Source organism: Rattus norvegicus, chromosome 6, assembly GCF_036323735.1.
Source record: "Rattus norvegicus strain BN/NHsdMcwi chromosome 6, GRCr8, whole genome shotgun sequence".
NCBI classification, from domain to species: Eukaryota; Metazoa; Chordata; class Mammalia; order Rodentia; family Muridae; genus Rattus; species Rattus norvegicus.
Genome location: NC_086024.1, coordinates 75,796,611 through 75,810,941, shown reverse-complemented (window position 1 = coordinate 75,810,941; position 14,331 = coordinate 75,796,611). Strand labels below are relative to the sequence as shown.

General features: G+C 42.1%; 2 non-coding genes across 2 annotated transcripts; one reads left to right on the top strand and one right to left on the bottom strand.

The window, feature by feature from the left end:
• The first annotated feature begins 6,436 nt into the window (after window positions 1–6,436).
• On the top strand, window positions 6,437–6,543 carry LOC120093279 (U6 spliceosomal RNA). Its single transcript, XR_005486388.1, has one exon. It is a non-coding gene; the product is annotated as a U6 spliceosomal RNA (small nuclear RNA).
• A 580-nt stretch (window positions 6,544–7,123) lies between these two features.
• LOC120093278 (U6 spliceosomal RNA) lies at window positions 7,124–7,230 on the bottom strand. The gene has a single exon (XR_005486387.1). It is a non-coding gene; the product is annotated as a U6 spliceosomal RNA (small nuclear RNA).
• Window positions 7,231–14,331: the final 7,101 nt, after the last annotated feature.

The following is a 14,331-nucleotide window of genomic DNA, read 5'->3' as shown; positions in this document are numbered from 1 at the left end:
ACACAGGATTCGGCTCCATTTCCCTTCCCAGTGTTCCTCACATATTTTATATTTTTCCTTTCTAAGCTTGCTATGCTTGTTCAAAACACTTTTCATGAGACTTAACCAGAGAACAAAGTTTCTGCTGCGCTTTTTTTGAGATTTCCTTTGTCAATGCAGTTAATATAAATATCTTTACCTTAGCCTCAGGTAGACTCTTCAGAGAAGGGAAGAAAGCAGCTACATTCTTCAGCAAAAATATCACAAAAAAGTATCATAGTCTCTAGGCCCCACACTGAGATTCTTTTCCACTGAACCCTCCTGGGCCATGTCTGCACAGTTCAAATCAATCTCAGCAACCAAGCCTTTCATATTCTTACTAGGACAGCCCATCAAGCCCCACTTACAGCAGTTCACTGCTTTTCAAATACAAATCCCCCAAATCCACATTCTTCAAGACAAAAGCCTGGTCAGACCTATCACAGCAATACCCCAGTCTCTGGTACCAACTTCTGTCTTAGTTAGGGCTTTACTGCTGTGAACAGATACCAAGACCAAGGCAACTCTTATAAGGACAGCATTTAATTGGGGCTGTCTTACAGGTTCAGAGGTTCAGTCCATTATCATCATGGTGGGACCGTGGCAGCATCCAGTCAGGCATGGCACAGGCAGAGTTGAGAGCTCTATATGTTTATCTGGAGGCTGCTAGGAGAAATCTGACGTCCAGGCAGCTAAGACAAGGGTATTAAAGGCTAACACAGTGGCACACCTACTCCAACAAGGCCACACTCCAAATAATCCCTGAACCAAGCATATATAAACCATCACAAATAAGATTTAGGAATGGACTTGATCTAGATGGGGGAGGAGGTAGAGGGGATACCATAACCAGGATTATTATATGAGGCAAAAAAGATGATAAAGAATACTTTCAAAACTAGAACAACTTTTGAAATTTCCTACATCCTTATTTTTAAGCATGTGCTGGGCAGTTTTATGTCAATTTGACATAAGCTAGAGTTATCTGAGAGGAGGGAGCTTCATTGAAAAAAAAAATGTCTAAGATGGGGACCTAGGCAAACCTGTGGGGCTTTTTCTTAATTAGAGATTGGTGGGGGAGGGCTCTGTCTATTGTGGGTAATGCCACCCCTGGGCTAGTGGTCCTGCGTTCTATAACAAAACAGGTTGAGCAAGTCATGGTGTGCAAGCCTATAAGCAGCACCCTTCCATGGCCTCTGCCATCAGCTCCTGCCGCCTCATTCCTGCCCTGCTTGAGTTCCTGCCCTCAATGCTTTTGATGATTTTTAAATGAAACTGTGAATGAAGTAAAGCTTTCCTCTCCGAGTTGCTTTTCATCATGATGTTTCATCAGAGATAGTAACCCTAAATAAGACAAAGGGATTGTAGGAGTGTTTTACTTACATACCTTACAAACTGAGAAGAAACCTTAAATTAGGAGAGTTAGAACCTAAATAATTAGAACCATCTTAAATCAATGTATATGGGATCCCTTTAATTTTAGAATATTTCAGTCTAAATTAGTAGCATTGCCTGGATTTAGGAAAGTATTACATATTCACTAAGAGGCAAATAAATACCTTTCTGAAAGATAAAATGCAGATACAAAGCCCCCAAATTGTAAAGATGAAGGATAAACAGACAGGTCCCCAAACTTACCAACTCTGTACCTCATATCTGGTATGAAAGCCCCTTGTTAGTGAGCACAGCATTCCTGTCTGGGTCTAAAGAAGATAAAGTCATAAAAAGATAAGTTTTTCTGGAGGTTTTCACCCAACAGAGACTGTATCTCTAAAAGTAGTTATAGAGTATGGTCAATATACCTTAACACCAAATTCCCAACCACTGCTGTCAAAGGTTAGCACTGAATCATCCGTGGCAAGACAAAGAAACTATAAAATTAACAGAGAGTGTTTAATAAGAAAATGCCATCAAATTTCTATTGTCATTTATAAATGAAGAAAAATGTATCTGAGCTTTAATTAGACCATAAACTGTACTTTCCCAGATTATAAATATACTCAGCTTTGTTAGGAGAGTCTGCTGGGAAACTCAGTGGAAGAACCCCAAACTTATATAAAACCATTTTTTAAATTAAAACCACACCTCTTCTGTGGATTAAAAAGAGGAACATGTATCAGAGATTTTTAGGTAATGTATTAATCAATACAGATATATGATACAGCCAATTCAAAGGAGAACTTTTTAAATTGTGTAGAATAGAGGAATGTTGGGATGGCGGTGCAAATGGAAGCCAAACTGGCTTCCTACCAAGGGTCCAGGTCAGCATCTGGACTCTGGAACAAAGACTACTTTGCACTGCTCATTTACCTACAACTTACATAGTTGTAAGACAGCTTCTGTAGACTCAGACTTAGATATTAGACTCCAGACAATGACCCTTTACGCCCACACATTTTTCATACACCTATCCTTTAAAACAAGACCGAAGGGGGAAATGAGTTTATCCACAGGTTAACTCGTAGCAACTACAAGAAATTTAGGACGTTCATCTGACAGCTTCCCCCATCCCTCTGGCACGTTCAATGAAACACTCACTACGAATTAAGTGCTTACCGTGAGAAAACGCTGTGCACAATAAGGATGTCACAAAGTGTCAAAGCAAGAACACAGCTCTCACCTCAAGGGTAGTAAGAGACATTCTAGAGACAAATATGAGTGGCATGACCTAGAAACCCAGATTCAGGTCACCTCAATTCTCATGTTCCAAAATGCTCATAGTTTTATCGAGTTTTAACACTAACAGATTTTTTTTAAAGCCACAAGTCAAGGCATTTAAAAACCTTTTTTACTTATTTATTTTTTACTTTTGTGTACGTTCACAATATGTGTTGCCACCACATAGTACTGGGAGTTGAACTCAGGTCTTCTGCACGGACCTCAAGTGCTTGGAACTGCTCAGCCATCCCTCTGGACCCTAAAATATCTTTTAAAACACAGATCACTGCGGGGAGATATTCTGTATCATTCTTTGAATGACTAGAGTAGATCAAACCTCTAGACGCTGTCAGAAATTGAGTCCGGGATCTATTGCTAGGCAAGTTTAGAAAGTGTTAATCTAGCATGCTTTCGTTTATGGAGTTAGACGCCAGAAATGAAACAGACTGTACATCTCTTAAAAATAGTACATCTCTTAAAAGCTTATAGTTCTTTCCGAAAGTCCCGCAGGACTGCTGGGTTTGTCCTGAATGTAGCCGTAAAGTGGGAGGGGAGAGGGAAAGGCAGAGGAGTGGTAGAGAATTCAAGATGGGAGGGGGGTTGGGGGTGGGGGGGGATGAGGACAAACGCAAGGTTGACAGTTCAAAGGGAGAACTCCAAGTATTCAAAGAGATCTCCCAGAAACCCAAGTGCTGCTCAGGACGACTAAATCAGGACCTTCACAGGAAGGTTCCTACATTGGTACTTTGTAGGTTGTTGTAATGGTGGCAACCTGGAATCCAGGTTGAGCACCTCAGTCTCCTAGCTTGAGCTCATCCATGTGAGAGGAGATGAAACACGTCACAGATGAGGTGGTTTCAAATGACTCAGCTCTTCCTGCTAAGGAGGATGTAAAGATTTGGGTTGAGTCTCTTCTAAGTGAGAGCAAAATTCCTGAACAGGAAATAACTTGTGATGGATGTTAGATTTTTGTTGTCATTGCTTTTAAAGGTGTCAGATCACAGGATGTTCCTTTTCTGTGACTAAAAAGAACAACAGCAGAGTTGATTTTCTACCAATCAGTGTGTACTATCCTTCTATGTCGGAGGGACAACTCAGAAGTATGTTTGGGAAATGATAGCTTTAACTCTTTTTCCTTGTAACCTACTGAAAACAGTATTGACTTAATGATACTCAGTGGTGGAAAGGAAAGAGAAATGGAGTTGGCCTCGAACACTGATAGGGTCGGCACCAATACTGTTCAGAGGAGCTTAGTCTCAGTTCCCTTTCTCTGAAAAAAAAAAACTCATTATAGCTAAAAAGTCGTTGATTTTAAGATGTACTACAGTTTGACAAAATTATCCAATAAGTAGTTTTAAGTAGCTATTTTTGAATAAAACCACAGAATTACTGTTAATGCAAACAAGGGTTATTATGACAATAATATTTACTAACAATAAAGTCCAAATGTTCCAGAATTCAAAAATAAATTTTTCCTTATTAAAAAAAAATCTAATCTGAGGAAATCCTTCAAATAAATATCTCCTAAAGCTAAGTTGTTAACCATGCCTATTAAATTTATCATTCTCACAAAAGCAAATCTTAATTCAAGGCTCGAAAACTTTAAATGATACCTACTTACTGTAAACTGTCCTAAATGACTCTTAGAAGATATAATAAAAAAACTATTTTTCCATAAAAAAAACTGGATGATTACATATACTTTGGGGTAAAAGAACAGGCTTTTTAAAATTAAACTATTAATGTGGGATCTTAAATATATTTCGAGTTCAGCAGAAGAGGAAAGTGTCTTAATATTGCAAATGTGTAGTGTTAAGACATGAACATAACTTATGACAAAAGCATAAGACTGAGTAAACATGTTCAACATGTTCAGTCATGTATGCAGTGTGAACGGGAGGAAAACAGGATGGGAAACAAGAAATAGGAAAACACTATAAGAAAAACAGGAGTCTGTGGAAAAACAAAGGCAGCTAGCTGTGTAACAGAAATAGCAAGTAAGAAGATGTTAAGTTTGAATAATCCTGGTAGATTCACTTAACAGATGGACCTTTCAATAACTGTATAGATTGACTGTGGTGGTGTGAATAAAAATGCCCCCCATAGGTCCATAGAGAGTGGCTTTATTATGAGATGTGGCCTTGTAGGAGAATATATGTCACAGGGGTAGGTTTAGAGGTCTCAGAAGCTCAAGCCAGGCTTACTGGTTCACCGTCTCTTCCTGATGCTTGTGGATCAAGATGTAGAACTCTCAGCTCTTCTCCAGCCCCAAGTCTGCCTGGATGCTGCCATGATTCCCATCATGACAAAAATGGACTAAACCTCTGAAACTGTAAGCCAGCCCCAATTAAAATGTTTTCCTTTATAACAGTTGCAGTGGTCATGGTGTCTCTTCACAGCAATAAAACCCTAAGACACTGACCGGAAACAGAAAATATCCAGACAAGATTCATGCCAAAAGAGGGAGAGGAAGAGAAACTGCTTCTGTGTATCCACTGGATTCTTCAAAATTCTACACTGCAGTCGGACAACAACCCTAGAAACCAGGGCTCAGAACTAGCACTGCAGGGCTCAGAACCATTCCACAGTGAGAGAACAGACACCTTCAGTCTTGCTGAAAGAAGGTGATTTGTGAGGTCAAACTTTGGGAAGCACCTGGTTAAGGAATCCGATGATCCAGAGACTCAGAATCAATGCTCCTTTCTTTATGTCTTTGCCTTCTTTCTCTTAATTCTCTAGCAAGAAGCACAGAAGTTGGCCACCAGAGACTACTCTTACTAACTCATGAACCAAGGGTTAAATACCAGAACGATGTTCATTAGTGTTGTCTAAAACCATTGGGTGGAAGATTTGTAAAAGCTTTATAATGGAGGCGTCAGGGTGCTGACCCCATTAGACTTCATATGTCAATACTGCATTCTCCTGATGAGGTACAATATCAAGTACATGCCCTGCCATCATTATTGCATACAAATTTTTTAGGTCAAAAATCTCAGCCTCTGTGTAACTGCACGTTTTCAAGAAACAGGGCAAATAAGGAAATGGATCAACACAAAGGACCAAATCTGTAACAACACACTATCTAAGACATACCTGAACAAGGTATCTTATTTCTTCAGGAAATCAACAGCCTGAAGAGAAACGAATAATGATCGTTGGAGAATAAAAACCAAAGCATATCGCCATCAAATGTGATATGAGATTAAGTTAACCCTTTATGACAATTTCTAAGATGGCATCTTTGAAATCAGGTAAATTTGAGAGCGAGCTGAGTATTAGGCGATATAAAAAGTAATATTTACTAATAGTGGGGTAATTGGGGATTTTTGTTTGTTTGTTCCCTAGTTTCTGTTTCCAATGTGCCTATCCTGGAACTTTTAGTGGCGAAACCACCTACTCTAGAGCCTTGCAGTGTGAAGCCTACCGGCTCACAGACGTAGGGAGGCTCCACAGCCCGCAGTCCCGGCATGCCATGCAGGAAGAGAGCACAGAACTCACTCCCCTCCCTAGGCCTCTGGAGGAGGAATCTTACCCGACATACACCGGGCTTATTTGCATATCCCCAGAGGTAAACTACAGGGACCCACGGTGCCGCGCGATCCCCACTCAGTAGCGGGGTTTATGAGCCTATTCCCGTGTAAAACCTTTTCTGTAGTTCCTGAATGTATGGGAAAATTAGAACGCGAACATGAAAATCACCCTAAGTTAAATGTTCTGCAAAATTAGGCCCTTATATAGTTAGCGCCTAGAAAGTATGACCGTGCTCGCTTCGGCAGCACATATACTAAAATTGGAACGATACAGAGAAGATTAGCATGGCCCCTGCGCAAGGATGACACGCAAATTCGTGAAGCGTTCCATATTTTGCAATCTCGACTTCTATTTCTCTGCAGTATTAAATAAAGTTCTCCCAATATTGAGACTCTGGTTTTTAATGCTGGCGATATTGTATATATATTTATAAGATGGAGTTGCACAATACTAAACCCGAAGCACCCCGGGAATTCTATTTTTCACTTAGCAGACTCCTGGTTTATGAATTGATTGATGGTTCTTTTTTTTTTTTTTTTAATTTACATTGATGAATTTTCCCTCATAGGGAAGCAACGGGAGTGTCGCTAATTCATTCTCTCTCGGCTTGTAGACCCAAGTGTGTGTAACAGCTAAAACACAGCCTGCCGTTAGGTTCTGTCTCCCAAGGCGCCTCTCTGCATGTCGCCTCGAAAACACACTGGCCGATGCTGCATTACACAAATCTGATAACAGCAGATTTTAGTTGATGGAAACAAGCACTAGGAGCCAAATACAATAATAAATTAGGGTAGGCATCTAACAGTGACGTGCTGTGTCAACTTGGAGATGCTGCTGTCTGCGCGGGAGAAGTCAAATGTTGATGCTGGTCGGAATTTTGTCAAGAAACCTGTTTGTAAAATGAGCAAAGCTGCACCAAAATATGGAACGCTTCACGAATTTGCGTGTCATCCTTGCGCAGGGGCCATGCTAATCTTCTCTGTATCGTTCCAATTTTAGTATATGTGCTGCCGAAGCGAGCACGACCGGAACTCCTGGCTGCAGATTATATAAGGGCCAATAACTGCTTACGTTTTTTACTTAGGGTGATTTTCATGCACATGTTCCCGAGTTTCCCTGTCCACCCGAGAACAAGAAGTAAGTTTTCTCATAGTAATTGTATAGCTAGGTTTGTGAACCCCGCTGCTGAGCGGGGATCGCTCTGGCAGTGTGGCTCCGTGTGGCTTACCTCTGAGATATGCAAATAAGCGCCCGGTGCACGTCGGGTAAAAGCCCTTCTCTAGAGGCCTGGGAAGCAGAGTTCTCTAAGCAGTCCGCTATCCCGGCGCACTGAGAGGCTCTCCTTTTTTCCGACATCTGTGGGGAGCTTGGGAAATGTGTGGTAGCTAAGTCACCAGGGCCCCGAATCGATCACCTACTACTCCCTCCCACACACACTAAAATATGGAACTTGTTACCTATTCCACTGCGACGTAGGAGCGCAGTGCCTGTAGAAGTGTGCCCAACCCGCCAGGTGATCCCTCCCCAGCACAGACCGGCTCGGTCCCAGAACTATCGGCCCCGTACTCTTGGTGCGTAGCCAAGGTTCGGTGAGCACCTCGAGAGTGTGGGGTGCAGTCTATTACCAGCAGGCGCTGGCGGCGCCTGGACCCGAGGAGTTAGACTGGGCGGCCACGCCCTTCGGTGGCCAGTCGCAGGTAGTGCCATCCCGTGCACATTTTGCGCAGGCGCCGTTAGGTGCAGGACCAGGCTCTGGGACCAGGGGCCGCACCCCTTCACAGGTGCCTGGCAGGCGCTAGCGCGTTGCCTGGTAACCAAACATCCGGAACACAGATGGAAGGGCGGAAGCCCACCTCCTTGGCCTGAGAGGGGAATTTGAGGATTTACAGCGCTCACTTTGGAGTAGACAGCAGAGTCACCCTTGTACTTCCTTTTCTTTTCCTGCATATCAAATGGCGAGTTAGCCCTGTTACAGTACAAATGTGTAAAACCTGCCTACTTGGAGGAAATATTTGTTGTGATTTTAAATAACAGCAAAGCCTTTACTGTTCAAGTCATAGCTCTGTGGGCTGTAAAATGAGGGACGAAGGTCAGAAACTCTGCTAGTTTGGTGTGGTTTCAGTATTTCTCAGAGCGAAGTGAAAAATTAACTTGAGATAGATATTATAGAAGAAAACATAGGAAACTTTTTTTCAATCTTGGGGTGAACAAAGAGTTCTAAGATAGAATACAGAAAGTAGATACTCTGAAAAACTTGTCAAACTGGTCTTTATCATACCGTAAATCCATGTTCAACACAGAGTCAAACTGTACTACAAGCCAAAAACTGAAGGAAATAATTAGAATTCATCACCAGAAATGTATCAAGAATAAATCAAGATGGGGCTGGGAAAAAAAGGCTCAGCAGTTAAGAGCACTGGTTGCTTTTCCAGAGGACCCAGGCTCATTCACAGCAATCACAAGACAGCTCACAGATGGTTATCTGAAACCCCAGTTCCAGGGGATTGACCTCCTCTACTGATTTCTGAAGGCACCAGGCACATTGCAGAACACAGACATGCAGGCAAAACACTCATATGTGTAAAATAAAATAAATCTAAAATATGTTAAATAACAAGTAGAGAGATGCTTTTAAATTTCAACATTAAAAATATGTCAGAGAATGGGGAAAGGGTTTAGATAAACACCTCACAAAAATATAACAAATGAAAATCAGAATAAAAGAAAAGGTGAAGATGAAAAAAGGTATTATAAATGCCTCACACGCAAATGGAAACAAATTCAACACCGTTAATCATCAGAAAATTGCTACTGTCCACTGAATATCATTTCACAGTACTAAAATGGCAAAACTAAGACTAAACAAACTCAGGCAACCCTGCAGGGTAGCAGGAGCTCCTAGGTGACACTGTCAGTGGGGGAGAGAGGGGGAGTAGTACATTTTTTAAAAACCATTTAGCTTTTCCTGTGAAAAGAGTCATGCTAATTATCACCTTGGCATAGTCAGGAGTCACTGGAAGGTGGGCGTCTGATAGTCCTGTGGGGAATTATCTTGATATTAGTTGTGATATATATTGATGTGACACCCATTTTAATTGTGGGTGCAAGCATTCTCTGGGCAAATAGAGAAAAGTGAATGGAGCACTAGCAAACCAGACCTCACCCTCTCCCCTCATTGTGGATGTCATGTGACCAGCTACTTCAAGTTCCTGCCGCCCAGACTTCCTTCTATGATCAACTGTACCTTGAACTGTAAACGTAAATGACTCTTGAAATTACGTTTGCCAGAGTATTTTATCACAGCAATAAACACACACACACACACACACACACACACACACACACACGCACACACCAAAAAACAAAACTGGGAAGTCTTACAGAGGGAAGCACTTTGGGACTCACCAGTTTATACATACAGGAGAGATTAAGACTTAAGTGCACAGATTTGTTCGCCTGGGGAAAGCGGGATTGTGACATACTGATCCAATGGAATGCTATCCTTCCATCGGAAGAAGCACGCTGCTGATGTGCACAGAATGAATGTACTTCACGGGTGTGCTGCACACAGGGAGGCAATTGGGAGAGGTTTGCGTCATGAGTCTGTTTACGAAAGTCTTTGCACAGTGCCAGTGAGATGACTCATCGAGTAAAGGTGCTTACTTGCCACTGACCTGACAACCTGAACTCTCTCTGGGACTTTCTCACAAGGTACATGCATTCCCCAAATCCTACATACATACATACATACATACATACATACATACATACATACAATTAAGAAAGGTTTAAGGCTCCCAGGACTCAGCGGGGATGACCTTAGCCAAATGCCCAACAGTGGGGAGATGTACCCTGAAGACAACCTCCAATAATTAGTCAGGGCCTCTGTGGAATTATGGGTTCAACAACCCACCTTCAAGATTTTTAACCCAGAATTGTTCCTGTCTAAAAGAAATGCAGGGACATAATGGAGCAGAGACTGAAGGAAAGCCCAACTTAGGATCCATCCCATGATGGCTCCTAACACTGACACTATTACTGATGCTATGTTGTGCTTGCAGAGAGGAGTATAGCATGGCTGTCCTCTGAGAGGCTCTACCAGCAACTGACTGAGACAGATGCAGATACTCACAGTCAAACAGTAGACTGAGGTTGGGGACATCTATGGTGGAAGAGTTAGTGGAAGGATTGAAGGAGCTGAAGGGGATGGCAACCATATAGGAAAAACAAGTGTCAACTAATCTGGAACCCTGGGAGCTCTCAAAGACTAAGCTGTCAGCGAGGGTGCTGAGGGTACCTGGAAGAGAATGGGGGACAAGAGACGAGAAGAAGGATGCCAGGACAAGAGTCTGATCAAGGCAACAATTTTATTTTTTCCCAAGGCTGAATTTATACCATAACAGGGGTAACGGGTGGGGGGGGGGAGTATGAAACATGTCCATAGGCCAAGGACACAGTATTCGTGTGGTCAGCTGATGTCAACTGGATGTCAGAAAGGTCACAGGTTTATCATATCTATTAGTGAGCAGGATGTTAGTTTCTCAGAAAGGTTACAGGTCATCACATTGGGCATCTTGATGTCAGATGTGTTTCTCAGCAAGGTCACAACTTTATCATATCATTATTCAGCCTGACCACCAAATTTATATTAGTCTTCTGCAGCTGGCTGGGGATTTTCCATGAACCCAGTCATACTTAACTCTAACCATAATATTAACATCAATAATGGAGGGTTTCAAGGGCATTGCTCCCAACACTAAACCACCAACCAAACAGCATACACTGGCTGGTCTGAGGCCCCTAGCACATATGTAGCCAAGGACTGCCTTGTCTGGCCTCAGTGGGAGAGGATGAGCCGAATCCTATACAGACTTGATGCCCTAGGAAGGAGAGATACTGGGGTGGGGTGAGGGGCACCCTCTCATAGGCAAAGGGAGGGGATGGGGTAGGGGAGTAAAGAACTCTGTCAAGGGGGGAATGGGGGCAACATTTGAGATGTAAATACATAAAATAATAATAATAAATTTTTAAGCTAGTTGTGCTAAAGTCTATGCAGAAGCAAAACTAACATAATTGGAATAGAAGTTGAAATATCAATGGTTAAAGGGAGAAATGGTATCTAGACTACAAGGTATTCTAGGGAAGGGAACTTTCTGATGTAAAGTCCTTCATGTCAGTCAGCACATAGTGTATTCACCTTTCAGAGCATTTCAGCTACATACTTGAAATCTAAATCTGAAAAGAAAAATTGCCACTTACACTGCAGCAATACTAAGCTTAAATAAAGAAAACTATTGGGATTGCCGATGTCTATGACCAAGGGGTTCATTGCGCTAAACAGTAAAACCCTGGTTTCTGGAACTTTATCTGTATCCTTTTGCTACATATGTATTGATTCCTCACAGCTGGTAGACATCATGACTGGGGCAGTTTCAGTCTAGTTGAGTTGAAAACTATGTAACATTGTGATGCTGTTAACTGAATACTTTCCAAGTGATACTATTGTAGTTACAAAGTTCTCAATGTTCTGGCCCCAGTGTAGAGCAATGATCCAGTCCCTCAACCTCTTGCTTCACGGAGTTCTCCTGTGTACAAGAGATAAAATCAATGAGAAAGTATGCAGATGAACAGTAGGTAACTTCAGTTGACCGTTAATACAGTGAGGGTAAAACATTTAGAGAATGAAATATGAGACCATGTTTTACTCATTGCTGAGACCACGTGTGTGAGTCGCATGTGTTTGCATGTCAAATTATCCTCTGCTCAGCTCCCTCGTGAGGACAAAATCAACCTCTTTTAGCCCCATTGTACAGTGAAAATCCCTTTTGAAACATGAAAACACGAAGCCACGTTTCACTTGTGCACACTATTCCCTCACACAGTTTCTTGGAGAGGACAGACGGACAGTTCATCAGCTCATTAAACAACATTTATAAGTGCAGGAGTGTGTGTTTAAAGAGAAGCACCTGGCATGGCACAGAGCCGCTTCCAATTGACTGGAGCTCCCAGTTCTCCTCACAGCTTAAACATCTAAGGAGTTACCTAGTCAAGAACTCAGGAATTTCTATATCTCCAAGCTCAAAGGTCCCTGTAAAATTAAGACAACATACCAATCCCATTTGTCACATCAGGCATAGTACAGGTCAGAAATGTTCGTGCTTTAAAACTCGGGTGAGCTCTTAGGACACCAGAATGGTTTCTGTCATCCAGTTGATCCCACGATCACAATTGTTGAGCATTTATCATTTACTGTTATGACAGTATTGCTGCTTTTAATCTCTTTGCCTATTTTGGTTCTTATCCATAAAGAGACAGAGGATTCAGCTCCTTCAAGTTCTAGCTTTGTTTGACACCAGCAAAAAGCCTGAGAGTAGTAGTGATCTCACTTAGGATCACAACTCTTGTTCAAACTCAGTTTTGTTTTCATTCAAAGCTAGCCACTATGCGCACTTAAACAGGTGAGATTATCCCTGTACTTACAGCTTCTACTGTGAGCTTTGTACTATCCTGAAAAATACTGCTTTCCCTCAGAGAACTCAGGAAGGACAGCTAGTGCACTAATTACCATTAGTCGTTGCCTATTAGGAAGCCGAGACCTGCAGAGGACAAACACGATCTGCCAAATGGCTTACTCATTGTAAGAATGGAATTTAAACCAGGAAATGAGAGTTAACCTTTCTGGGTTCATCATTTAACATCTCCTCTCCACCAAGCAATCCTCAGGGGAGAGAAACCTGTGCAGATGAAAAGCTGTACTTGTGTTCATTTGCCTTAAGGGAACGGTGAGAGTGGTGATGGTAACTCTTGAGAAACCTAGAAACGAGAATGTAAATGAAGGCAAGGAAAGAACAGGAGGCAGCAGCCTCTGCATTCTTGATACTTGGACAGAGCAGAAGCTGGAGGTCAAAAGATTGTTATATAAATACTAATAGTTAATTTTAAAAAAGTGGACAGGGTAAGTTATACAGGCAGAAGAGGAGGAGAAAGAGGACTCTCTGTTCCATATTCTAAAAGACAAGATTAGTTAAGTATCTCCTGGGCTGGAGATCAGGGTCCAAAAGCCTGCCTAGGATGCGGGAGGCCTTGTTTTCAGTCCTCAGTACTACAAACTACAAAGGTAGACAAACAAAACCATCTTTTCTGTAGATTACATGATTCTTAATCTGTAGGGCTGCTAGAAACACAAGCTGGACATATCAGAATTTGAGTCTTCGCTCTGTCGTTAAATGGTGCTATCTAGAGTCCTTTGTACTTGTTCTCTGTGCCTTAAGAATAAACCTCCTTCTGTTATCATAAGATTAAAAGGTAAAATGGCACACTCAGTGTGGCTGGATCACAAAAGATCCTCAAAAATCCTGCTGTTTCATTTTCTCTTCTTCCTGTATGGTTCTTACCACAAAGCGCTTTGTATAACTAGTTACCTGGGTGTGTCTTATCTTTTCCACCCACTAGACCTTGACCTCTGTCATGATGAAGGTGGTAGCTTACTCACGTCTGTTTCCCAGCAAGCACTCAGTATTTTAATAAATAAAGCCATCCCCAATTACCCAGTGATCTCCCTCTTGATGGGGTGGACACTTTTTTTTTTTTAAGTTGTCTTTCTAGACCATTTGACTAAATCAGTAGCCTTTCTACTTCAGACAGGCAATCTTCTGAGGGTCGACTGGGCTGTTTTTACCATTCGTCTGAGGCTTATTTCTGTCCTGTTTAGCTTATGTCCTGCATGTTCATCCTCTCTCAAGCAGTGAGCCTTTCTTCCTCTCATCACCAGCACACCCATGATCTGCAGTGGCAGGTCCCTAGCATGGCTGTCTCCGTGTGCTATCCAGTCACATGCCACATAACACTTCCAAGAGAGTCCCCACACACAGCAATGGTCCTATAAGATTATAATCTGCCTGGACCAGGAACAGATAGTTGAAGAGAAGACAAGAAAAGGGGGAAAGAGGAAAATTAAAAGTAACCCTAAGATGATTCACAGTTGACAGGGTTAGAAGAAGCTTTAGCAAACTTCAATGAACCCTTTCAAAAGTGAAAATGGGGCTGGCAAGGATGGCCCAGTGGGGAAAGAAGCTTGCTACCAGTCCTAAGTGCTGCCAACCCTGCCCACCTGGGTTTAAACCC